Raw genomic sequence first — 26,270 nt, 5'->3', positions numbered from 1 at the left:
GGTTCAGCTGTTCAACAGTGCTCTCAAGAACAGAGCTCTTTCTATCATTCTGCTTCATCATCCTGAATGTGTTGACTTTTACTCTCATTCTTGTCCCCAAACAGCTGTAACAAACTAAGGTATCATGTCTACGTTCCAAATAATCAAAAGGGCAAAGAGCCTTCTTTTTAGAAACCTTGGTCTTTTTATTTGGAATAGAAGGCTTCTTCCCAGAAAACTTTTCCTGGAATCTCATAGAAATGGGTCAGCTGTCCATTCCTGGGCACATCATCTCACTAACTACTAGGCTATTATTTGCCTTTTTCACTCTGATTCACTCATATGTGTATGTGGAATTTTCCACAATCAGCAGGATGTGTGATATTGCAGCTGGTTGAATGCAGAAGCATGTAAGCTACTCACTAACTTGTCTTTGGAAAATACAATCATTTTTCATAAAATATGCTATCTATGTTCAAATATAGTGGGGTTTTATTATAATTTCTAAAAGTACTATATAGTTTTAAATTTTTTGTTTTAATTTTTAATAAACAAAAATTCTATGGGGTTCTCAATAATCTTTAACAGTATAAATGGGTTCTGATACTAACAGTTTGAGAACTATTGGGCTAGATAGTTTACTAAGCACTTTATAAAAATTGTTGTATTGAATCAGTATTCTGAAGCAGGTATGCCCTCTTTCCACTTCCCAGATTGGAAAACAAAACAAAAAAAATCAAAACTTGAAGAAACAAAGTGACCAGTTCACTACCATTCAACTAATAAGTGATGGAGCCAGGACTCAGTATCTAGCCATGTAGTGACAAAGCCTGCACTCTTATTGTAGAGCCTCAGCTTGGGTAAATCTCATTTCAAGACAGGTAATTCTGAGAGTATCTTAGCCCCCCCGCCACCTTGTATCAAAGAGGGGGATAGAATTTAATATTTATCTGGAATGCCAACTCTGATTAACTCCCTGGAGAGAGTCCCTTGAGGACTGGTTGAGAAGAACCCTGAGGATGCACCTGTGCTCATCAGAAAAGGGCACCAACATCCAGCGTGCCCACTCATGAGCAGAGAAGAGGTGATGCACAGCAATCTACCACTCTATCTCAAGTTTCCCAGACTCACACACTAAAGCTCTATAGAAGATTTTGGTGCCCCTGAGCTACTTTTTCATAGCAAAGAAGACTTCTGATATGATTCCTGGTGGCAGTGAGTAGTATTCAGTGATTTCCCAGAGTGGCTGGGTTTGTCAAAGCTTTATTAGAGATTCCTACGATTTAGAGAAAAAGCCAGAAACCTACTTTGGCAACTTTTCTCTAATAGGTAATAAAAACAAAATGCCATGAACTTAAATTTCTAGGTTTGTTTTTTTATTTTTTTACCAAAGTATATACTCAAAATGTAAAATACCCAATTACAAGTTGCTTATATATGTTGCCATATATTTGGGGGGTGCAGGGAGAGAGCGCACCCAGTTAAAAGATGAAATAGAAAATCAACAAAGTCTGTCAAGTGAAATGTTCCTGAAACACCAAGTTTTTGGCCAGGCTCCTAAGACTCCCCACCAGTACAACTACAAACATTTAAAAAATTTGAGGTTCAGAGTAATTTACTTTTCAACAGCAATCACACATGATCAAAACAGGGTGGAAGTTGGAAGAGAAATCTCTGTGCCATCTAAGTCAAAATCCAACAACCACTTCACCTTTCTTCTTGGCTAAAGACAGAAAACTACTAGGAACTAGCACAGTTAACCATGGGATTGCTTATCTGTGAACAATGGAATAACTTCAAAAGTGAACCTTTTTCCAGAGCACCAAATGTCTGGAAATCTTGCTGCCTCTTAATCTATCACTACTTCAACAAGTTATCTTCCCTTCATCATTGAAAGTCTTGAAAACCTGCATTCTCCTACAGATTGTTTTAGTTTAATTTTTTTTTTAAAAAGCATCCAGTTATACATGTAGGATCATATAATCTCAGTCTCTTCACCTTATAGTTTGAGGAGCAATATGATAGAACATACATAAAGGACAGATAAATATCACACTAATACAAATATTAAATCAGACTGAGCCTGGTGGCTCATGTCTAGAATCCCAGCACTCAGGAAGTTGGAGGCGGCAGTGAGCTATGATTGTGCCACTGTACTCCAGACAGAGCAAGATCCTGTCGCCCCCACAAAAAAAATTAATTTAAAAATGGGTGATGGAGTTTCACCATTACAGAAGACATACATAATCCTACAAGTGCTTTAGCAATACTCACATGAAGACAATGGGAAGTATCTATTCCCTGCTCAAACTAGGTAGAATAAAAGGAATTAGCTGTCTCTATTCCAAACAAAAATATAACTGGGCATTTAAAAAATAATAATGGTGGCTGGGCACAGTGGCTCATGCCTGTAATCCCAGTACTTTAGGAAGCCAAGGCAGGCAGATCACTTGAGGTCAGGGGTTCGAGACCAGCCTGGCCAATATGGTGAAACTCTGTCTCTACTAAAAATACAAAAAGTTAACCAGGCAAGGTGGCGTGCTTCTATAGTCACAGCTATTCAGAAGGCTGAGGCAAGAGAATCTCCCAAGGTTGCAGCGAGCCAAGATTGCACCACTGCACTCCAGCCTGGATGACACAGTGAGACTCCGTCTCAAAAACTAAACTAAAATAAAAAATATAAATAAATAAGAATAGGCTGGGCACAGTGGTTTACGCCTGTAATCCCAGCACTTTGGGAGGCTAAGGTGGGCAGATCACCTGAGGTCGAGTTCCAGACCAGCCTGGTCAACATGGCGAAATCTTGTCTCTATTAAAAATACAAAAATTAACCGGGTGTGGTGGTGCATGCCTCTAATCCCAGCTACTCAGGAGGCTGAGGCAGGAGGAGAATCACTTGAACAGTGGGGAGGTGGAGGCTGAAGCAGCTGAGATCACGACACTACACTCCAGCTTGAGTGACAGAGTGAGACTCTGTTTCAAAAAATAATAAAATAAAAAATAAAAAATGATAATGGTAATGTAAAGAATTACATAACTGACCTCAGACTTCTTTAGTGCTATGGAGGTCTACCCTTGATAGCCCACTGATACCCAAAAAAGAAGGGTGGAGTTTAAAAAAATGTCTGTGTAATATATTGTAAATGTCATATGGCATGATATTCAGGGTCACTGAAATTGTGGCCATTATCCACAAGGCTCCGTTTCCTCTAAATCTCAAAGAGCCCCAATACCTAAGATGGTGTAACACCTGACTAGAAGTCCATGTGAATAAATCTGACTTCAGGTAGAAGATGAAAAGATACTTTTCAAAACTAGTCATTACATCAAATGCAAAAAGAAAGGCAACTTCTGGACAGGAGTGGTGACTTGTGCCTATATCCCATTCACATTGAGAGGGCTAAAGCAGGAGCACTGCTTGAGGCCAAAAGTTTGAGACCAGCAACATAATGATACATTGTCTCTATTTTTTTTTTTGAGATGGGTTTTCACCAAGTCAGCTGCCTGTCTCAAACTCCTGACCTCAGGTAATCTGGCAGCCTCGGTCTCCCAAAGTGTTGGGATTACAAGCATGAGTCACTGCACCCAGCCTTTTTTTTTTTTTGAAAGGGAGTCTCCCTCTGTCTCCCAGGCTGGAGTGCAATGGCATAATCTCGGCTCACTGCAGCCTCCACTTCCTGGGTTCAAAGGACTCTCCTGTCTCAGCCTCCTGAGTAGCTGGGACTACAGGCATGTGCCACCACATCCAGCTAATTTTGTATTTTTAATAGAGATGGGGTATCACCAAACTCCTTACCTCAGGTGATCCACCCACCTCAGCTTCCCAAAGTGCTGGGATTATAGGCAGAAGCCACCTCACCTGGCCTATTTTTAAGGAAAAAAAAAAAAAGAAGCAGCAAAAACAAAGAACTAAGGGACCCAAAAATCTCATGTCACTTTTGTAGACTGTAAGACATACAAAAAAAAAAGACAGAAAGTCAACTTGTGATTTCCACTATATACTTACATATTTATGTATCTAGCTGACATCAAGTTTATAAGACTGCATTACATTGCTTTTCCATATATATTTTATTTATTTATTTATTTATTTTAAAAACGGGGTTTCACTATGTTGGTCAGGATGAGGCAGAGAATTGCTTGAACTCCCAACCTCGGGTGATCCACCTGCCTTGGCCTCCAAAGTGCTTGGATTACAGGTGTGAGCCACCGCGCCTGGCCGCTTTTCCATATTTTTTATTGTAAAATTACAAAAGGACAAACTGTATTAAATATTTTGTCACAGCACTACAGACCTCTGAAATACTAACAAGCACATTTGTGACTTTGAGAAAATGTCTAAGAAAAAGACAGCAAAAAATACGAGCAAGTCTTTCTGCACCCCTAATTAATTGCTCAAAATGCAGTGGATCAACTACAAACCACCACAGCATTGTGGTTTGCAGCCTTTCTGTTCTATCCCTTTCTCTTTTTCCATAGAAAGAAAAATTGCGGAAGGGGGATGTGGGTAAAACAGGCAGCCTCTATCTCTGGTCACTTCAGGAAGTGGGGCTGGAGAGGTTGGAAAAAAAGAAAAAAGAGTAGCTTGGGAAATAGGTGCCTGTTAATGCTTCCATGCCTCTCCTCAGTTCTCCTTTTTCTTTAGAAAATGGAAAAGAGTAGTAATGCACTCTGAGGGACAGTAACCCTTGATGTGTAATATTTTCATTTCCTTTTTGTGAAAGATTTCATAGTTAATAATTACTCTATTATTAAAACTGTACTTCTATAGTATTTATTAAGTACACAGCAGAGAGGCTGGGTGCGATGGCTCATGCCTTTAATCCCAGCACTTTGGGAGGCTGAGGCAGATGGATCACGAGGTCAGGAGTTCAAGACTAGCCTAGCCAAGATGGTTAAACCCCATCTCTACAAAAAATACAAAGGATTAGCTGGACGTGGTAGTGGGTGCCTATAATCCCAGGTACTCAGGAGGCTGAGGCAGAGAATTGCTTGACCCCAGGAGGCGGAGTTTGCAGTGAGCTGAGATCACACCATTGCACTCCAGCCTCGCGACAGAGCAAGACTCCGTCTCAAAAAGAAAAAAAAAAAAATATATACACACACACACACACACACACACACAAAAAAAAAAAAAAAAAACACCCAGGTGTGGTGGCAGATACCTGTAAGATACCTGTAATCCCAGCTATTCAGGAAGCTGAGGCAGGAGAATTGCTTGAACCCTGGAGGTGGAGGTTGCAGTGAGCCAAGATCATGCCATTACATTCAAGCCTGGGCAACAAGAGTGAAACGCTGTCTCAGAAAAAAAAAAAGTATATAGCAGAGAGAAAGAAACATCCTTCTCAGTGATAAAATCTTCCTTTAACTCTCAAAGATTTTTTACAACTAAAGCATTCAATTTCAGAATATATAGTCTTTTTTTTAATATATATAGTCTTATTTGTAAAAAGTTAAAGTTGTATGTGAAGCACGTGTTACAATGGTAGACATTATCGGCAGTTAATATAATAGTAGCTGATGTATTTATTACTAGTAGTAGTGATAATGGTGGTAGCGGTGGTGGTGGTAGTGGTGGTGGTGGTGGTGGTGTTGGTAGGGGTGGTGGTGGTGGTGGTCGTTGTTATTGTCAAGAAACGTGAAAGAAAGCATCCCTTCAACGATTGTAAGAGTAGCATAGACAGCTTACTAAACACCAAGCAAGCGCTATTACTACTCACATTTTCAAGATAACTGAGGCTTAGAGAAGTTAAGGAACTTGACTAAGATCACACTACAAGGAAATAAGTAAGACAGGGTGGAACCCAATCAGTTGGGCTCAGAAGCAGCTGTCTCAGGCACTTGGGCCATTAAGTTAACTAAACCACCTACCAAGATGGCCCAATTGGGTAAGTAAATGGATACTCTGCAATGTACTACAAAATTGCCGACCTCCAAAGAAAAAAATCAGAAAAGAAAATGTTTGTTTGCTGATGTTGGCCTCATCTCTATGTATCACAGTTGCAAGAGAAGGCTAAAGAGTAAATTTTAACTTAAGATATGAGCCTAAGAATCACAAAGTCAAGTAACGATTTTAAAAACCAAAACAAAATAACCCTACCTCTCTATTAAAAAACTCCTCACATCAAAAATTAGCCGAGATTGGTGGCACGTTCCTGTAGTCTCAGCTACTCAGGAGGCTGAGGTGGGAGAACTGCTTGAGCCCAGAAGTTGAGGCTGAAGTGTGCTGTGATCGTGCCACTGCCCTCCAGCCTGGGTGACAAAATGAGACACTGTCTGGAAAAAAAAAAGAAAGAAAAGAAAAAGAAAAAAGTTCCCCTTTTGACTAAATATAAATATATTTTCAAGTATTACACTTGGGGTTTTAATAAAAGTTTCTTTTAATACCAACTATTTGGAGCAAATAAATGTTAATTTTTAAAAGTATTTTTAAAAAGGAAATGACAACGAAGAACCAAAAAAACACTGACTTTTTTTAAAAGAAAGATCATGTACAAGCTAAAAGAAAACTAAATTTAAGACACACTTTGGAGTGTGTGGTTTTAACAGCAAATTAAGTTGTGGTACAGGTAGATGGGGATGTATGTATGCTCAGTAATAACTCATTGTTTTAACAGTTTTAAAACATGCATTTCTAAGCTTTGTCTACTGAAAAGTCTGAGAAGCAGTAACATTCAATTACTATTAATCAGCACTTCCTAGGCCAGGCACAGTGGCTCACACCTGTAATCCCAGTACTTTGGGAGGCTGAGTTGGGCAGATCACAAGGTCAAGAGATTGAGACCATCCTGGCCAACATAGTGAAACCCCATCTCTACTGAAAAAAAAAAAAAAAAATTAGCTGGGTGTGGTGGTGCGCACCTGTAGTCCCAGCAGGCTAAGGCAGGAAAAATAGCTTGAACTCAGGAGGCCAAGTTTGCAGTGAGCAGAGATCAAGCCACTGCACTCCAGCCTGGGCAACAGAGTGAGACTCTGTTTCCAAAAAATAAAAATAAAAAAAAATAAAAAATCACTTCTTATACTCTGATTGTAGTGGCCTAAAGCGTTCCACACTGAAAGGAATCAAGATTTCTTAAAGGTATGACCAGTTCCAAGTCTGGGACAGGGAATACGCAAGATGAACCTCGAACATCCTGAACCAGAAACCAAAGAAGGTTATCAAGAATAATAAGGCCAGGTGCAGTGGCTCACATCTGTAATCCCAGCACTTTGGAAGGCCAAGGCAGGCAGATAGTTGAGCCTGGGCAATATGATGAACGAAACCTTGTCTCTACAAAAAATACAAAAATTAGCTGGGCGTGTGGTGGTGTATGCTCGTGGTCCCAGCTTCTTGCAAGGCTGAGGCATGAGAATTGTCTGAGCCTGGGAGGTGGAGGCTGCAGTGAACCGTGATTGTGCCACTGCACTCCAGCCTGGGTGACTGAGTAGAACCTGGTCCCAAAAAAAAGCTAGGTGTGGTGGTGTGCACTTGTAATCCCAGCTACTTGGTAGGCTGAGGCAGGAGAATCGCTTGAACCTTGGAAGGCCGAGGTTGCAGTGAGCTTAGATCATGCCTCTGCACTCCAGCCTGGGCGACAGAGCGAGACTCTGTCTCAAAAAAAAAAGAACTAATGAAGCATGTCAAAAGACATAGGAGACCAGGTACAGTGGCTCATGCCTGTAATCCCAGCACTTTGGGAGGCCGAGGAAGACAGATCAACTGAGGTTGGAAGTTTGAGACCAGCCTGACCAATATGGAGAAACTGCGAGCGTCTCTACTAAAACTACAAAAAAAAATTTACCTAGGTATGGTGGCACATGCCTGTAATTCCAGCTACTTGGGAGGCTGAGATAGGAGAATCGCCTGAACCCAGGAGGCAGAAGTTGCTCTGAGTCGAGATCGCGCGATTGCACTCCAGCCTGGGCAGCACAAGCAACACTCCATTTCAAAAAATAAAAAAAATTCATCCAGAAAAAATAAAGTTACACACAAACTAAAAAACAAACAAAATAAAAAAATTTTTTAAATTAAAAAAAACCATAGGAGACCACTTGAAAGGTTTCCATAGGCTAAAGACAAGAAAAATCAAACATAAGAGAGAATAAATGCAACTGACTGAAGCATATTTAAAATATAAAAACTCACAAATTAATTTTGCTACTAAAGGAGAAAAAGCGAAGGCTCCTTTTGGAAAGAAACAAAGCACTACAAGCAGGAAAAGAAAAGAGCACAGCATTTATTCTGCTCTTTCTGTACTTCAAAGTAACCAAACAGTCCTGATTATTGAGTTTGAATTTTTTTTTTTTTTTGAGACAGAGTCTCACTCTGTCACCAGGCGCCAGGCTGGAGTGCAGCGGCGCGATCTCGGCTCACTGAAACCTCCGCCTCCTGGGTTCAAGCAATTCTCCTGCCTCAGCCTCCCGAGTAGCTGGGACTACAGGTGCATGCCACCATGCCCAGAAAATTTTTGTAGAGACAGGGTTTCACTGTGTTGGCCAGGATGGTCTGGATCTCTTAACCTCATGATCTGCCTGCCTGGGCCTCTCAAAGTGCTGGGATTATAGGCATGAGAGAGTTTGAATTTTTTTAAATGAAGAATTCCAGCTAAAAAATGGGGGAAGAAAGACAGAATTATAAAATTACCACTTTGGAACCCCTAATGAAAAATTCACAGAGGCAATGGTAATTCATGCAGCTAATGGTAATTTATATAGGCAATGGTAATTCATGCAGGCAATGGTAGTAAGTGAAACCATGAGACAGAAGGTTAATGGGGAACTTTAAAATGGAGAGATCAGACTGTCACCTCCTGAACCCACTGGTTGAGCTTAGCATCACTAAAAGTGAGGCAGTGAGATGCTGTGTGCCTTCTCAGTGGAGACAATATGAAGCACACATACCACCTAGGAAGCATTCCTGCCAAATGATGTAATGAATTTAGTCATCCCTCTAGAACAGGGGTGTCCAATCTTTTGCCTTCCCTGGGCTACCCTAGAAGAAGAATTGTCTTGGGCCACACATAAAATACACTAACAATAGCTGATGAGCTGAAAAAAATAAAAAAAAAAAGGCTGGGCACGGTGGCTTAAGGCTGTAATCCCAGCACTTTGGGAGGCCGAAGCGGGTAGATCACCAGAGGTCAGGAGTTTGACACTAGCCTAACCAACATGGCAAAACCCTGTCTCTATTAAAAATACAAAAATTAGCTGGGTGTGGTAGTGCATGCCTGTAATCCCAGCTACTTGGCAAGTTGAGGCAAGACAATCTTGAACCCGGGAGGCGGAGATTGCAGTGAGCCGAGATCATGCCATTGCACTCCAGCCTGGGTGACAGAGCGAGGCTTCATCTCAAAAAAAAAAAAAAAAAAAAAGAAAAGAAATTGCAAAAAATCTCATAATGTTTTAAGAAAGTTTACAAATGTATGTTGGACAGCATTCAAAGCCGTACTGGGCCACACTAAACAAAGAATTGATTTGAGCCACACATAAAATACACTAACAATAGCTGATGAGCTTAAAAAAAAAATCACATGCACATAAAAAAAAATCTCATAATGTTTTAAGGAAGTTTACAAATTTGTACTGGATCAGATTCAAAGCCATCCTGGGCTGCATGCGGCCGGTGGGCTGCAGGTTGGACAAGCTTGCAAAAGCAACTTCCATTTATAGGATCAAGGAGCAAGTTAAATGCCCTAAGGAAACATGCAGAGTCAGAATAAGAGACAGATCTTTAGGGTCTGCAACAAGCCAAGGTCATCCAGTTTGTATATGGTGAAACAAGGATTTAAATTTAAACTCAAAAGCGCATGCTTTTCTACTAAAACATGCTGTTTGAAACAACAACAAAAAAGTGAGGGAATTATACATCCTGTTTGTGTGTGTGTGTGTGTGTGTGTGTGTATGGTGTGTGTGTGTGTGTGTGTGTGTGTGTGTGTTTCTTTTGGTCCCAGATAAATATTTTCTTTTCTTTTTTTGTTTTTGTTTTGTTTTTTTTTTTGAGACAGAGTCTTCTTGCTCTGTCGCCCAGGCTGGAGTGCAGTGATCTTAGCTCACTGCAACCTTCACCTCCCTTGTTCAAGCAATTCCCTGCCTCAGCCTCTGGGGAGGATGGGATTATAGGCACACATCACCACACCCAGCTAATTTTTTTTGTATTTTTAGTATAGATGGGGTTTCACCAAATTGGCCAGACTGGTCTCCAACTCCTGACCTCAGACAATCCAACCACCTCAGCCTCCTAAAGTGCTGGGATTACAGAGAGGCATGAGCCACCACACCCAGCCCAGATAAATACTTTCTAAGGTACAATGTATTGTCTGTGTGTCAAGCACAGTACTAAAAAGACAAATTTGTACAATTTCCTAGTTTTCTGTTATCTTTTTCTTTACAGACGTCACTTTCTAAACTTTAACAATTATTCATCCAGCATTTAGAGAAATTCTACTGTCATAGGGATTAATTACATTGACTCAGAGTCCAATGACCTTATTTCAAATCCTGTACCCACTTACTCTGTATATTGAGCAAATTACTCAATCTCTCATCTGTAAAACAGCGATAGTACTTTCAATTTCATAGATTTTTGTAAAAATACATGAGATTTTACATACAGTAATAAGTTTTTAGAATAGTGCCTGGCACAGAAAACAAAAGTACAGAAAATGTTGGTACTAATAGTAGCAAACTATTTTTAAATTAAAAAAAATTTTTTTAGCATTGTACCACACTGAGGGTATGAAGAAAAGTAAGATGCAGTCTTTCCTTTATGCGAGTTGGGTACTAATGTAAAAGTTCCAAAGGCTGCTATTTGGCACTATATACTATTTATTTATTAATAAATTTTACAATCATATCTATGAATCATGAGATAAACTCTGACACCAATAACAGTACTGTCCAGCAGAATTTTCTAAGATAATGGAAACATTCACATTTTAGACTGTCCAATATGGTAGACACTGGCCACATGTGGCAGTTAAACACTTAAAACTTGGCCAATGTGACTGAGGAACTAAAATTTCAATTTAGTTAATCGTAATTAATTTTTTTTTGTTTTGAGACCGTGTCTTACTTTGTTGCCCAGGCTGGAGTGCAGTGGCACAGTCTCAGCTCACTGCAATCTCTGCCTCCCAGGTTCAAGCCATTCTCCTGCCTCCTGCCTCAGCCTCCCAAGTAGCTGAGACTAGAGGTATGTGCCACCTGCCTGGCTAATTTTTGTATTTTTTGTACAGATGGGATTTCACCATGCTGGCAAGGCTAGTCTCAAACCCTTGGCCTCAAGCCATCTACCCTCCTGGGCCTCCCAAAGTGTTGGAATTACAGGTGTGAGCCACTGCACCCAGCTGTAATTAAATTTAAATAGCTACATGTGGCTATTAGCTGTCACGCCGAACAGTACAACTCTAGAGAATGTACAATGATTTAGAGATAAAAGATTTCTTAAGTTCTAAGAGGCCTGGCCGTGTCCCTACTGACGTGACCTTGGACAAGTCCCCTAACCTCTCTCAAGCTCAGCTTCTTCATCTATAAAATGAATGTATAGGATAGATTTTGACTGTCCCTTACAGTGATAAAACTCTTTATATAAGAAAATTATTTGTTACTTTTTCTATTTACATGCTCTTTCTCTATTAAAAATATTCCCTGATGAGAGTGAATGTATGACTACTAGACAAACCAAACACAGTTTTCATAGAGTCTCAAATCCAAAATATTAAACAATTACATATTCTTGTTCTTTCTCTTTTGTGCTCTTTTAGCATTTCATTTATTCTTTTAAATTGATATGTGTCACTCTCAATTATAGTTAGTTGGGTCTAGTATCTGTCTAACTTCCTCCAAAAGGTTGTGAGTTTTGGGGGACAAATTTTGTTTAAAGCTGGAACTGAGGCTGGGCGTGGTGGCTCACGCCTGTAATCCAAGCACTTTGGAGGCCAAGGCTGGCGGATCACCTGAGGTCGGGAGTTCAAGATCAGCCTGACCAACATGGTGAAACCCCGTCTTAAAAAAAAAGCTGGAACTGAGTAAAAAAAAAAAAAAAAAAAAAAATGAGTAAACTGAGCTTTTGTATCTTATCCAATTACATATTAAACAGATTTGAAGAGATATCATCTCTTCCCAAGCACATTCCATAAAAGCACAAAACTAACCATGCATTCAAAACATAAGTGTTTTATTTCATTTTTTATTCATCCCCCTTGCTAAGAATGTTTAGAAAGTGCAAACAGAGGCTGGGCGTGGTGACTCATGCCTGTAATTCCAACACTTTGGGAGGCGGAGGCGGGCGGATCACAAGGTCAGCAGTTCCGAGGCGGGCAGATCACGAGGTCAGGAGTTCTGAGACCAGCCTGGCCAAGATGGTGTAACCCCATCTTTACTAAAAATACAAAAATTAAGCCAGGCGCGGTGGCTCATGCCTGTAATCCCAGCACTTTGGGAGGCCGAGGCAAGTGGATCACGAGGTCAACTGGTCAAGACCATCCTGGCAAACATGGTGAAATCCCATCTCTACAGAAATCAGCTGGGCGGGGTGGCAGGCACCTGTAATTTCAGCTACTTGGGAGGCTGAGGCAGGAGAATTGCTTGAACCCAGGAGGCGGAGGCTGCAGTGAGCCGAGATCGCGCCACTGCACTCCAGCCTGGGCAACAAGAGCTTGACTCCGTCTCAAAAAGAAAAGAAAGAAAGAAAAAAAAAAGCTTTGCGTAGTGGCAGTATCATGGCCAATGAGGTTTATCCAAGGCGCGATTATTGCTAATTGAAAACTTTTTCCAATACCCCGCCATGACGCTTTGCAACATAATCGGCATTGGCAATTTTTGACAGTCTCTACGGATACTGAATAAAAAAATAAAATAAAAATAAAAATTAGCCAGGCAATCCCAGCTACTCAGGACACTGAGGCAGGAGAATCGCACGAAGCCAGGAGGAGGCGGAGCTTGCAGTGAGCCAAAATCGCGCCACTGCACTACAGCCTGGCGACAGATAGAGATGCTGTCGCAAAACAAAACAAAACAGTGCAAACAGATTAAAATACAAACATTTTAAACTCCTTTAATAGTTTTGTACATTTAAATTTTGATTTTTTTTTTTTAAGATGGAGTCTCGCTCGGCTGCCCAGGCTGGAGTGCAGTGGCGCGATCTCGGCTCACTACATCCTCTACCTCCTGGGTTCAAGCGATTCTTCTGCCTCAGCCTCCTGGGTAGCTGGGATTACAGGGGCATGCCACCACACCTGGATAGTATTTGCATTTTTAGTAGAGATTGGGTTTTACCATGTTGGCCAGGCTGGATGACTTTCTTTTGATAATTTGTAAAGCCAAAAGTATTTTAGGTATTCAAATAAAAACCCAACCCTAGTAACTTAATCCAAAATTTACCCTTTTTAGCAATATAGTTACAGATATGCAATATGTATTAAATTGTTTTAGAAATAATTATTGTACTATGCCAACTAATTTCATAATAAGGATTAGAAACTATCTTGATTACAATGCTATTTTTCCTTTGTAAGAAAGAGTACAGGTTACTACTGGAAATCTTTACTTTCTTCCTTGAAATGCCAGAAATTCTTCTGTAAAATAAACACCTCTTGTCAAGACTTTCTGGACTAGTATAATTACCAGAGGCAATCCTTGTGTAAGATCAAAGAAGCAAAACAATAATAGGCAACGTGTGACCTCTACCATGTCACCGGAGACCAATTTTTCAACAGGGAGAACAGTCAATAATCCAGAACAGAAAACATTAAATAACAAGAAATGTTTCCAAAATGTGGCTCACCGCATCTTTCAACACTGCCACATTCAGAGTTCAGAGTCTCTATAGTTTCTAAAAACAAACTTCTGGGGATTTATCACAACAATCATTAAAATCTGCATAAAACACCAGAGGCAAAAAACAACTTGCCAATTTCCCAAATGCAGAGTAGAATTTCAAAAGATACTACAATAATGTTCCAAATTTCATGTGATGCTTTAAAAAGTATAGTGGGAAAGGCACAGATAACTAAATATTTTCCACCTAACACTTAACTAATTTCTGTTATTTACCTAGCCCCAATTAATTTTCCCAAAAGAGTTATTTGCAAAGTTGGCTATGAACATTAACCAAATATATGTAAGTAATAAGAACACATTAAATACTTCTACAGGTTTTTTTTGGCTTTGTTTTGTTGACAATGGTGGGTCACTAAACCCAGAAACAGGGTTTCCTGTGTAATATATTTGGGTGACTAAGCATTATAAGGGTACAAAGAGGGGTAAAGAAATTCTCAAAGTAATTACTGTAAAACAGAAGTACATTTAAAACTGACTTCTAAAAAACACTGCAAATCAAATTGTGCCTTAGAATCAGCAAAACTTGATTGTTTTTCTTAAATACTATTGCCAAAAAGCTGTCTTCTTTCAAAATCAGATGTGAATTAGGGGCTAAACAAATGTATTTGAATTATTTAACCTGCAAAACACACATTCTGCTGGTAATTCAGAGAGTAAGCAATAAAAGAGGGAGACTTTGCTTAAAAGAAAAAGCACTGGAAATTTAAAGCAATCATGAACCTTCTTTTTTTTTTATTCTGTTCTTTTATGATTTCTTGCTCCTGCTACCTCCATCATCCCACTGTCATCTGCTCCTGTCTTTCCAACTTCTTATCTTATTAACATTGCTAATTGTATTGGTCAGTTTTGCCACAATTTTAAGGCTACTTAAATAGCTGTGGGTTTTCTCTAGGCAATTATCAGTCACTATACTTAGGTTTCTAAATTAGTTGTTGAAAGGTGCTTTAACCTTGAGGAAAAAAAAAAGAGCACACTACACGCTAAGCCTTACATTTATGTATATGTTCCTTTATCATGCTTATCAAATATTCAAATCACACACAAGTAGTAGATACTGTAAATTTATAAATTAACAAGGCCTGTTATATATTCCTTATCATTTTATCCTTCCTTTACTATATACATTGTAACATATGCTTTCTTTCTATATAGGTATATAAATTGGAATATAAAAGATAGTGTATAAATTGGAATATCAAAATATTGCCAAATTCCTCTAACAGTCTCCTTTCCCAAGCTGTCAGTTGGCTAATATCTTTCAAAGGTATCCGCAATCATATAAGCGGTCTCTTGAGGTCATGGGTTGTGTAAAGACAGCTTTTACAATATGCAGATTTTCCCCTTCTCCATTTCCCTTCGAAAAGAAAACTCCTTATTGTATTGCTTTTCTTATTCTCAATTCTTGACTCTGACATTGATTTTCTTCTTGACCACATTCAGGAAGAAACACAAGGTTTAAGGGGCTTTGTCAACTGACAGCTCCTTCTATCAACTATCAACAACTACATAAAAAAATCTGTAACACAAAAACATGACACTTCATGTGCCACCCATTTTCCTCATAAGTTAAAATAAACTCAAAAATAACTTTAGAGTTAGCAAGTTTTGGTGCTTTTAAAGGTTTAATAATAATTCCCTGTTTGTGGATAAGGCCAAAAGCTTGTAGAATGAGTTTTAAATTAATGTAGGTTCCTGCCTTACCTCTCCACCTCCACCCTCCATCACTCCCCACTGCTACCACTTTCTGCTCCAAGGAAAGAAAAAGGCTACATTTCAACAGGGCAAAATTCTTCCTAAGAAACACTAAAATGATAAACATTTTGAAAAGCAAAGTACACTTCAAACTCTAACTGTTCTTTCAGACTTATATTGGCTCTTATAGATGTTGCCAACATTTGGTAAGGATTATACTTCCATTAGACAAAACTGAGCATTCCTTAGATAAATCAGGAGTTTTTGCCATGAGACTCATAAAACCTTTTCACAACACAGATTTTCAAGAGAATCCTTTAAGGTTTAGGAGGCTGCTCCTTTACTAAGTAACAAAATACACCCCATGGTGTCTCACTGACCCCACTCAGCTGTCCTTTGACCTCCTCAATTGTTGCGGCCTAACTCCAGGTTCCACAGAATGTGCCTCCCATATCAAAAAGGCTAATGTTGCTTCCTCCTAGCACCTGGTGAAACAAAATGCAACAGTTCTTTTTCTTCTGCCTCCTTTACTCCCTCTCTGACTATTTTCCAGATGTTCCAGGCCCAAATGTTAAGTCCATCCTGGGTTTCAGTATCTGCGTGGTCACCATGAAGGAACAAACAGGGACCAGGCCTAAGTGGCAATGACCCTCTTGTTCTTTTTAGCCTCAAAAGGATACAACGGGTCATAAAAGAGGAAAAGATCTTTGGCCTCTCTTGGAAATGCCAGGCTATTTAAGCACATTGTAACTTCCAAAAGGAGAGAGACAGTCTTGGGATATGCCCCTTCTGACAGTTAGGAGTTACCTAAAACAGTAGTCTGAAATTCTCAATTCTAAGCAAGCATTTCATTTTCTTTAATGGGGGGAGGAGGAGGGGGAGTATCACCTTTTTCCTTTTCTAAATTAGAAGCCTCCTAAAATAGAAAAAAAAAAAACTTTTATAAAATCTTTATAACACACATCTCAGGATAGTGTTATATGAGACAAATATATGCAGTCAATAGGGATAATCTGGGTTTTTCTGCAGAAGCCTATAATCTAGAAGTCTCATTTATTATACAATTTGAGGATAAAATCATAATCAACAAAAGGGAATAAAGAACTGAATTCTTCCCAAACTAAAATGCAAAGAGAAAAGAAAAAAAAAAAGAACTGAACTCTTATTTTCTTAATTTAGGTATATAGGAAATACAGAGGCTACTGTAGGGAAACAGCTCACTGCAGAAGCTTTCTGGTATGGGGCAAGGGGGTGGGGAAGGGAGAGGAAAACAGGGAAGAAGGGAAAGGAAGGAGAAGAGCTCATGGAAGTATCTTGTTCACTTTAAGGATCAAACATAGTAGTTTTATTTAAATTCTAAATACAACTTCCTAAAACAAATTTGATCTTGAAAAACAGGGAAGGGGCATATATAATTGCACAATACCTTGGTTTATTAACATTTTTGAATCAGAGTCATGATTAAGTTGGGCAGTCAACACTTCAGGGAGTCTGTTGCCTAGATTTTAACTTGTTTTAACGCTTTTTTTGCACCTGCAAAAACATAAAAAATAAAAACATATACATAAAGACATGAGTTAATTTCCAAATACATATTCAATAATATAACAAATATTTATAATTCTATAAAAATCACAATTAGAAATTATCAAAGTCTCACACTTTCGAACTCCATATACATTATAATGAGCAAAGACACAGATACTCCACCTTTCTCAATGGTCTTAAAATAATAACTCCTAATTATAGATATTCAAGGATAATTTCGTTCTTACCATGTCTCCCCACTAAAAGTAGGTTGAGTCTCTCAAGTTTGCATTTATGGCAGGTGTTACCATAATATCAAAAGCCCACAGACTATTTACTTTTAGGAATAAAATTAGTGGTAGATAATTTTCTTATCTAAGGAATTGAAGAGTAATAATCTCTGATACCTGGCCCAAATTTATCTACGGAAAGAACAATCAAAAATGTAAAACATAATTAATATTCATTGAATAATTTTCAATAAGGAAGCCTGCAGGAAGAAAAAGAGCTATTGTTTCCTACCTTCTGAGTAGCATATTCCTAGAAGATATTGAAATATAATTGGTTGAAAATTATAGTATGCATGTTAACCTCTCCTCTAAATAAATTATGGTCAATATAAACTACTACATGGAAAAATAGGAAATGCAGTTGTAAAACATAAAGTGAAATGAAAACTACTTGTCATTGATTTTTGTACATAACTTAGAAGCATTATTTCTAGTCCTTTGTTACCATGTTTAAAAAGAAAACAAAAGAGGATTTTCCTAAGATATAGCACCAAAATATTTGAAGTAAAATTAACTTATGTTGTCTAAAAATGGTTTTTTTCATTTTATTGTTATACCAACTTGAAAGAAAAAGACCATTTTAGATTTTCAAATAAAAATATTTATCTTACCTCTTACTGTCAGAAGAATGTCTTCAGGCAAAAGAATAATAAAAAATACAAGGCCTAGGTTTTCAAACTCACATATATTCCACCCATCCACACACAAATAGACATCTTTTTCTAAGTCAGCAGGAGCCTTGCTACCTACATCCAAACCCAAGATTACCCCATATGGTCAACAAGGTCAAACTGCATTACTGCCAATGAAACTATATTACTCCGCAAGGACCTTCATGATTAAAAAAAAAAAAAAAAAGGTCAATAATCGAGTTCCAATAGCTTCAGAGTCTAAAATTGCTAATTTTTGGCCACGTGCTGCACACTTCACCTGTTTGTAATGACATTTTTGTATTTTCTTCTAATTACACTCAAAGCTAAGACCTTTGGCCCTGGGCCACAGACCCCTATTCAGGCTGCACACATTCTCTTAAACGACCTGATCCTTTGTTGTCACTCTTACTCTTTCATCTATTATTTATACCCATAGAGAAGGAAGATACTCAACCATTTGTATAGCTTAAAGCTTCTAATCATCTTAATTTGCCTTTCAACCTATGGTCTTTTTCATAGACAAATGCCAAAAAGTTTGACAAAATCATTTTTTTTTTTTTTTTTTTGCAATCACATTGCTCTCCTCTTCCCCTTTCTTACTCCCTGGCCAACCTCCTTCCTGTTCCTTGTCTTTCATGGGAGGGACTTTGTATTAGCCAGGATTTACAAATTTTGACCTTCACCAACAAAATGAATTTCTAAATGCAATACAAATCTCCAACTTGTTCTAACAGATCAATAAGAATTATATTTCTTTTTTTGATCAAACAGCCCCCTTAAGCTGGAGGTTACTGAAAATAACTTAAATTCTGTCCCCAGCCTCCCAAAAGCCTGAGCATGGAATTTTCAGAATTCCTCTACAAAAATGCCAAAAAGCATGTAGTAAACAATAAGAATATTAGTTATAGAGCCAAAACTTTTAATTTAATGTCTATATTTGCTCACTTGTTAACAAAAAGAAAAAAAGAGGAAAAGAAAGAAAAAAGAGAAAATAAACATTTTAATGTTATATATTTAAAATATTTAAAAGACTACTAATTCTCCAAACAGCAAAATCCTCACATAATACATTCTGTATTATTCAGATTATTTCCCAACACTCTCTCCAGATTAAAAAATATATATTCAAACACATTTTGCAAATCCAAAGCATGGAATTGTTTACCATGATGCAGATGTCTCCCTCAGATCACGATAGGCACCAAAAGATTCTGATTTCCAAGATGTTTATAAAATGACATCTGATCCATCTTTGCTCTCTTCCCCTATTGCTCAGCTTACTCTTGATTTCTAACAGTGTTTTCTTGTTGTCTGTCTCCTCTGCAGCCCCTGAAACCCCTTGACTTTTCTTATTTTCACCATTTGCTTCAACCAGCAGTTCACTGGAGACCCATCCATCTTGTAATGCCTAAAGTGACAGATGCTCTCAGGAACGACCACACTGCTGAGTGAACAAAAGATAACATCACCTCCAGGAACTCCAGAGAGAAATACAACTGCAAGCTTAAGACAGGGGGTAACTTGACAGACACTGGACCATAAACCTCTTCTAAGCAAAAAAGAAAACAATTGCCACACACACAAAAAAAATCTGACACAATCAAAGGCAGAAAAGAGTGATTATTTGTGGATTGCCTTTTCACTCTGTAACTCACTTTTCCCCACCCAATGCTTTTATATTGGGGCAATTCACTCACCAATAGGCAAGAGAAGTTCTTGTGGGTGGGGGAGTGCGGGGTAGGAGGAGCCTTTCTCAAGTATCTTCTTTTATTCATCAATATTCAAAGTGAAATTCATTCACAAGTGTTTCAGGAAATCTAAGTCTACCATACAGCATTCTTAAGTCTGACCCTCTTGTTTGCATAAAGCAGTATCTGGACTCAAAACCGCTGACTCAGTTCTACTGAGTGAAAGGCACAGGCAATGTTTTGCAAATTAAAAACACATTAGAAATTAAAAAGCAACGTGCAACAATATCAACAATATGTGCAGCACATTTAAAAAAGCTCACCATTCATTCATCATTCAATCTCCAAGTTTGGTTAAAAAGACATTTTACAAGAGGATTCTGGGAAGGGCTGCAGATCCCTTTTCTAACAAAGGAAAGCTCATATTAACATCTCCCAGCAACAAACTAATGACAGGAAAGCTGCAGATGTAGGAGACTCTGCCTGATGTCATCTAGGTTCTAGGACCTTCATTGTTGCTGTTGTTTAAAACATCTTATTTAAAACCATCAGACAGCAATAAGAAGAAAAATTCAGCGAAGGGAAAATTTCAAAGAACATAAAAACAAAAACCAACCTAGAGGTCAATTAAGAACATGGTGTGGTCAATGCCAATTATGGCGATTAACAACCTGTTTTTATAATAGATATCGAGCAACACAGGAAAACCTCTATTGCAGCTAAATACATTATTTTCCTCAAAAAGTGCAAATGATACAAATATTTGTTACATCTAAAGAGCCAAAATGCTTAAGAAAACTTCCATCCACAATATTTCTAAGAAGAAATGCAAACAGTTAAATTGGCAGTTCTTTAGTAAAAATATTTTTTCTCTAAAATTTTTGCACACAAAGCCTTTAAGTTATGCTACAATCATTTTTCTTTGGAGTTACTAATGACTCCTCTCCTCATTTTCCAAAAAAAAAAAAAACAAATAAATTTTAAAAGATATTTTATCTTCTGTGATTGAATTACTTGGGGGGAGGAGTTTTAAAAATTCCAACTTGATACAAATCAACATATCAGTTATTTAAATATTTTTATGTCTCTTATCTCCTCAAACATTCAATGTATCTTTTATAAATAACACAGTATAATAATTCGCAACCTCAGAATTTTCTGAGGGGTTTTTTTTTTTTTGAGGTGGAGTCTCGCTCTGTTGTCCAGGCTGGAGTGCAGTGGTGCAATCTCTGCTCACTGCAACCTCCCCCTCCTGGGTTCAAGTGATTCCTGCTTCAGCCTGCTAAGTAGCTGGGACTACAGGTACACACTACCATGCAGGACATTGTGCTGGCCTGTAGTCCCAGCTACTTAGCAGCTACTCCACCTCAAAAAAAATACAAAATTTTTGTATTTTTAGTAGAGACGGGGTTTCACCATGCTGGCCAGGATGGTCTCCATCTCCTGATCTCATGATCCACCCACCTTGGCCTCCCAAAGTGCTGGGATTACAGCCATGAGCCACTGTGCCTGGCCTTTTATGGTTTTTTTTTTTTTAAGGCTGGCAAAGCAGGATACATACAAAATAATGAGTATGTAAAATTATATCACAATAGAAAAAAAGATTAAATAATTATAGAACACTTTTCTCAGATAAAATGCTTGTTCTAATATGGACTAGATCTTTAACTAAAAGATCTTATAAAAAAAAAAGTCTTATACACACTGGCCCTAAGTAATCCCCCACAATCTATTAATCCACAAGTACCACATCATTCAACACTTTCAAACTTCAGTGTTAATGAGAAGAAAGAGAAGTGACCTTGAAATGACAGCTCCATTGCAGAAGGCTCAAAAAAAGATCCAATTAAATGATCTATTTTAAAACACAATAGAATCAATATGCATGCTAGAAAAGGACACCCCTGTGGAAAGTTCTTACTGTCTGACTGATCAAAAACAAAATAAAACTTTTTTTTTTTTCCAAGGGCCCCTTCCAGATCACACAGTCTGTACCAGAAATCCACACAGGAAAAAAATTCATCAAAACGAAACCCTAAAAGAGTTTACCCTTCACCATCCTATTTGCACTTCAAAACCCTGTTAGTCCTTCAGTTAAACCCCAGGGCTGAACCATTTCAATAATAAGAGAGGTGGCCAGTGGTGATTTATCTCCCATTTGGCCTCTGGACAGAGCTGTAATGTCTAGGAAGCTTCCCTTCCCTGACTCCATCCCTCCCCCAAGTCTCTACCTTAATTTGTGTCAGCCTTGGGTCTGCAGTACCTTACAAACAATTAATGTGCCCCTTCCAATAAGATGTAGGAACACTCCGTACTCAAGATCTGGGTATCTTTTCTCAGCAATTATTTTACAAAATGGCATGCTGCTGAGTAATCAGGGCATGGCAAATACCAGCTTAAATTTCAAAGATTCTCTTTGTTATAAGTTAGGGAAGAAAAGAAACTTCCTTAACTGTAGCCTCTCTCCTCCCACATATGCTGTTAACAGAACTTCTTAAGCTTTTCCCAGTGTATTCTTTGATATCCTTTATGTTTTGGACCACATTAGCCAATATCCTGCAGTGTGGTACTTATCTAAATTTAAATCTCTGCATTGTAAAATATCTTAACAAATTCAAAAAAGTGGAGATTTCACAGGTCACAGACTCCTGGGTCGAAAAAAACCTATAAGTAGACAACAGACCACTATGAATCAACTGATTTATTCTACCCTTGTTATCAAATACATACTGTAACCGTTGTCACGTACGCTAACCAATTTTCCTCTAGTAAAATAAACACCAACAATGTCAACAATTATTTAAATTGAAATATACATCCCAAAAGTCATCAAATGGGAAACACAGTAAAATTAGTCCTTAAAAATGGAGGCTATTTTATCACTAAGCATGACTTAACTATTCCATAATTATGTTCATTTTGCTTTCTAAACTGGCAAAAGAATAAAAAGCCTATATAACCTTTTCCCTACCTATTCATTTTTTTCTGTTTTATTTAAATAAGAAGAGTTTTTCTAATTGAGTCTGATAAATTCCACCTGAATTTAACATCTTGCATCAAATGATTCAACTATAGAGATGATAATTTTACCAGTTGAAAATGTTCAATCTATTTCACTAAATTCACAAGTTTAGAGACTCCATAGGCAAAGACAAATGTATTTCATTTAAAGCTAGTATCAGTTAAAAAATAACTTAAAAATAAGAAAAGTAAATATATGACTGACAGTTTCAAATACAAGAAATATAACTCTTTGACAATTAAAAGGAAATAATTGTTCACAATTTTGGAGATATTTATCAATAAAATTTATATTTCTTCCATTAAAAAATACACCACAAACATCCTTATATCACATTAGCAAATATTTTTCATCTTCAGAGCCTTAAATATCACAAATTCCAGAAAAAAAAACCTCCTACCAAATTACTTTATTGCATGCAACCAGATCAGTGAATCTCAGATTTATATTTGAGATGACACAAAGATTTAAACTGGCATTAATAACAATATTCAAGAAAACAAATTTCTTAACCTACTTCATGACAACAACGATAACAAAAAGCTTTCCTCAGACAGTCAACAAGAGTAATTGATATACCACAGAGGAAATATTCAATCTTCATTAAATATTTATTCAGTGCAATAGACTGTTAGGTGCTATTTAGACCTCAAAGAAGCAGCAGTTCCTGTCTGCTAGGTATCATGTCTTAGGAGAATTGAACGGAGATGAGAGGCGGTTCCTCAATTCCTGACACTATACTTCAAAATGACAATGCTAAAACTAGAAATGTGCTATAAAATGTATAGTATTACTTTGAAGTCTGATACCAAAAAGAGTGATACCCAAGGGTTTACTAACTTGAATAAAACTTGACTGAGTAGTTCTTGATTTTTGTTTTTGTTTGAGAGGGAGGCTCACACTGTAGCCAGGCTGGAGTGCAGTGGTGTGATCTCAGCTCACTGCAACCTCTGCCTCTGGGGTTTAAGCGAGTCTTCTGCCTCAGTCTCCCAAGTAGCTATGATTACAGGTGCCCGCCACCATGCCCAGCAATTTTTTGCATTTTTAGTAGAGATGGGGTTTCACCATGTTGGCCAGGCTGATCTCAAATTGCTGGCCCTATGATTTGCCCACCTTGGCCTCCCAAAGTGCTGGGATTACAGGGGTGAGCCATGGTGCCCCACCTCTTGATTTCTTATTAAGGTAGCATGAAAATATTTGGATGTTCAAGATGTGCAGTTCCCAACTCTGCCCCTGAGTAACCATGGCCCAGACACCTATCTTCCCTGGGCCTGAGTTTCCTTATCCATTAAATGAGGATTAAAGTAATACACTTCTAGATTAAAAACATTTATGGTGGTCTCTGCAGATGACATGATCTTGTACATAGAAAACCTTAAGACTGCACCCAACAACTGTTAGAACTAATAAATGAATTCAGTACAGTTGATACAAAATCAGCATACAAAATCAGTATTTCTTCTTTTTTTTTTATTCTGTGAAATTATTGTCTTTTCATTTTATTTCAACAGTTTTGGTGAGCAGGTAGTTTTTGGTTACATGGATAGGTTCTTCAGTGGTGATTTCTGAGATTATGGTGCACCCCTCACCCGAGCAGTGTACACTGTACCCAATGTGTAGTCTTTTATCCCTCACCCCGACTCCCAACCTTCCCCACAAAGTCCATTATATCATTCTTACACCTTTGTGTCTTCACAGCTTAGTGCCACTTATAAGTGAGAACATACGATAACTGGTTTTCCTCAAAATGAGCCTTTCTATATGCTAACCACAAATTATCCAAAAAAAGAAATGGAAAAAAAATCTTATTTGTAATAGCTACAAAATTAAAACAAATATCTAGGAATACATTTAATCAACGAGGTGAAAGATCTGTACACTGAAAACTATAAAACATTGATAAGACAAATTGAAGACACAAATAAATGGAAAGATACTTTGTGTTCATGGATTTAAAAAATGAATATTGTTTAAATGTCAATACTACCCAAAGCAATCTTCAGATTCAATGCAATTCAGTTCACATGTAACATGCCTTTGAGTAGTAGATTTCTGAAATTTCCTTTACTTTCGCTGCATTTCATCTCATTGCTTTTCTGGTTTTCCTGCATCTATAGGCTGCTTCTCAGTTTCCTAAATGTTAGTGTTCCACAGGGTTTTAGTTTATGGTAGCTATCTTCCAAGACAGACCCCAGTGATTCTTACTTCCTGTGAATCAGGGCTGACTTGTGTGCTTAATAAATACTGAACAAGAAGGCCGGGCGTGGTGGCGCATGCCTATAATCCCAGCACTTTGGGAGGCCAAGGAGGGTGGATCGTGAGGTCAGGAGTTCAAGACCAGCCTGGCCAACATAGTGAAACCCTGTCTCTACTAAAGATACAAAAATTAGCCAGGCATGGTGGTGTGTGCCTGCAATCACAGCTATTCAAGTGGCTGAGGCATGAGAACTGCTTGAACCCTGGAGGCAGAGGTTGCAGTGAACTGAGATCATCCCACTGCATTCCAGCCTGGGCAACAGAGTGCGTAAACAATACATATAATCAAATTAATTAATTAATTAATTAAAAAATTTTTAAAGACCAATACATTATATAAAAGCACATTGCTAACTTAATTAAGCCCTGTATTTATTATTATTGCTAATACCATAATTTATTTTGAACACTTGATATTGCTAAACACTGACTTCTTCATGACAAGTACCTTTTCACATCAATAGGTTTATTGTAGATAAATGTGTTGCAACAGTAGTTTATGAATATTCACATAGTAAAGACTATAAATATAGCTTGTTTTTAATACCCCTTCATATATTATTTTTAGCATAAGCCAACAAATTTGTTTAATTTATTTAAAATAGCTTGTGTATGTGAAGCTTTGCAAAACTTTCCATGACCATAGAGATAGTAGTCTGAAACTGATAACATGTAGGATGAAACACAAATTTCACAACCTAGTGTTTGAAAACTTTATCTTTCTGTGCCTATTGAAACTCATCACCCATCATACCCCAGAATATAATATCTGTTCCTTTCAATTTGATTTGCTTGCCATCCCCGACAATAACAAGCCCACATCCATCTCTGCGCCTTTATTCAAGTTGTGCCTTTATTCATCTTAGTCCTTCATTCGACTCTTCATTGGGTCTAATCCTTTTCTTACTTTGCCCATATTTATCTTTCCCCTTGTAATCTCCACATCACCTAGCCTGGTTCTGGGGTATACAGCTAGCACTTAAGAAACAAAAATATCATTAAAATATTTTTAAGGTAAAACCTACTTATATCAAATCAGCATTTTGTGCCTCTGTAGGTGTTTAAAAAGGAATAATTCTATCTGAAGGATTAAAATAATTCTTTTTAGCTTTCTTGAATAGGAAATATGTTTACCTGATTAAAGATCTAGTAGAAAACAAAGTAAAAAGTGTCACTTCAACCTTTGTCTCATAGTCTCCCCTCATAGGAAGCCATTTTGATTAGTTTTTTTATTCTCATTTATTTATTATTATTACTTTTGAGACTAAGTTTCACTCTTGTTGCCCAGGCTGGAGTACAATGGCATGATCTTGGCTCACGGTAACTGCTGCCTCCCAGGTTCCAGTTA

At 37.9% G+C, this 26,270-nt stretch overlaps 1 protein-coding gene and 1 non-coding gene across 26 annotated transcripts in view; one reads left to right on the top strand and one right to left on the bottom strand.

Moving 5' to 3' along the window:
* GREB1L (GREB1 like retinoic acid receptor coactivator) overlaps positions 1-26,270 on the bottom strand; it is a 334,722-nt gene that overhangs the window by 143,658 nt on the left and 164,794 nt on the right. For 9 of the 25 annotated variants that reach the window (XM_054244041.2, XM_078347854.1, XM_078347851.1 and 6 more), the window contains 3 exons: positions 16,913-17,019; positions 6,080-6,255; positions 5,145-5,253 (listed from right to left, as the gene is read on the bottom strand). The gene's annotated coding sequence lies outside the window, so the exon portion shown is untranslated. Of the gene's footprint in view, positions 1-5,144; positions 5,254-6,079; positions 6,256-16,912; positions 17,020-17,914; positions 17,934-19,121; positions 19,243-26,270 lie in introns of those variants that run through there. The other 16 variants (XM_078347858.1, XM_078347857.1, XM_078347850.1 and 13 more) reach the window with 6 other exon arrangements.
* LOC118147124 (U4 spliceosomal RNA) lies at positions 12,653-12,793 on the top strand. Its single transcript, XR_004733276.1, has one exon. It is a non-coding gene; the product is annotated as a U4 spliceosomal RNA (small nuclear RNA).

Source organism: Callithrix jacchus, chromosome 13 (assembly GCF_049354715.1).
Source record: "Callithrix jacchus isolate 240 chromosome 13, calJac240_pri, whole genome shotgun sequence".
NCBI classification, from domain to species: domain Eukaryota; kingdom Metazoa; phylum Chordata; class Mammalia; order Primates; family Cebidae; genus Callithrix; species Callithrix jacchus.
The sequence above is the reverse complement of the archived record's forward strand: the minus strand, read 5'-3'. Positions and strand labels throughout refer to the sequence as shown.